The 476-nt window shown below is 39.5% G+C and overlaps 1 protein-coding gene across 1 annotated transcript in view; it reads right to left on the minus strand.

The window, feature by feature from the left end:
* EMH_0029880 (uroporphyrinogen decarboxylase, putative) overlaps positions 1-476 on the minus strand; it is a gene marked incomplete at both ends in the record, with an annotated part of 6,175 nt that overhangs the window by 2,617 nt on the left and 3,082 nt on the right. The gene's annotated exons all lie outside the window — the stretch shown is intronic.

The following is a 476-nucleotide window of genomic DNA, read 5'->3' on the forward strand; positions in this document are numbered from 1 at the left end:
GCTAGACCCTATTTTTGGAGGCTGGATGCAGAACCCTTAGGTGAACCCGGTAGATGCTGCAGCGGGAGAATTGAGGGTTTAGAGTTTAGGGTTTAGGGAGGTTTTAGGGGTTTACTGTTGCTGCTGAGTCCGAGTAAGAGCAGCAGCTCGCAGGCTTTAGGGTTTATTGGGGTTTAGGGTTTCTTACAGTGTATGAGGTTTTACTGGGTGTATTACTAGGGTTTAGGGTTTACTAGGGTTTAGGGTTTATGTTTTTTAGGGTTTAGGGTTTGTAAGAGTACCTCCGGTAGTACTAGGATATCACTAAATATAATAACGGCATCTAACAAAGGAAAACGAAGTAAAGGCTGCAGGGTCACCGTGGCTGCCAGAAGGGGGTCTCTACACACCTAGACAAAGAAGAAACACAGAGAAATATATATATATATATATATATATATATATATATATATATATATATATATATATATATATAT

Source organism: Eimeria mitis, genomic scaffold, assembly GCF_000499745.2.
Source record: "Eimeria mitis Houghton genomic scaffold, Emh_scaff1114, whole genome shotgun sequence".
Lineage (NCBI taxonomy): Eukaryota > Apicomplexa > Conoidasida > Eucoccidiorida > Eimeriidae > Eimeria > Eimeria mitis.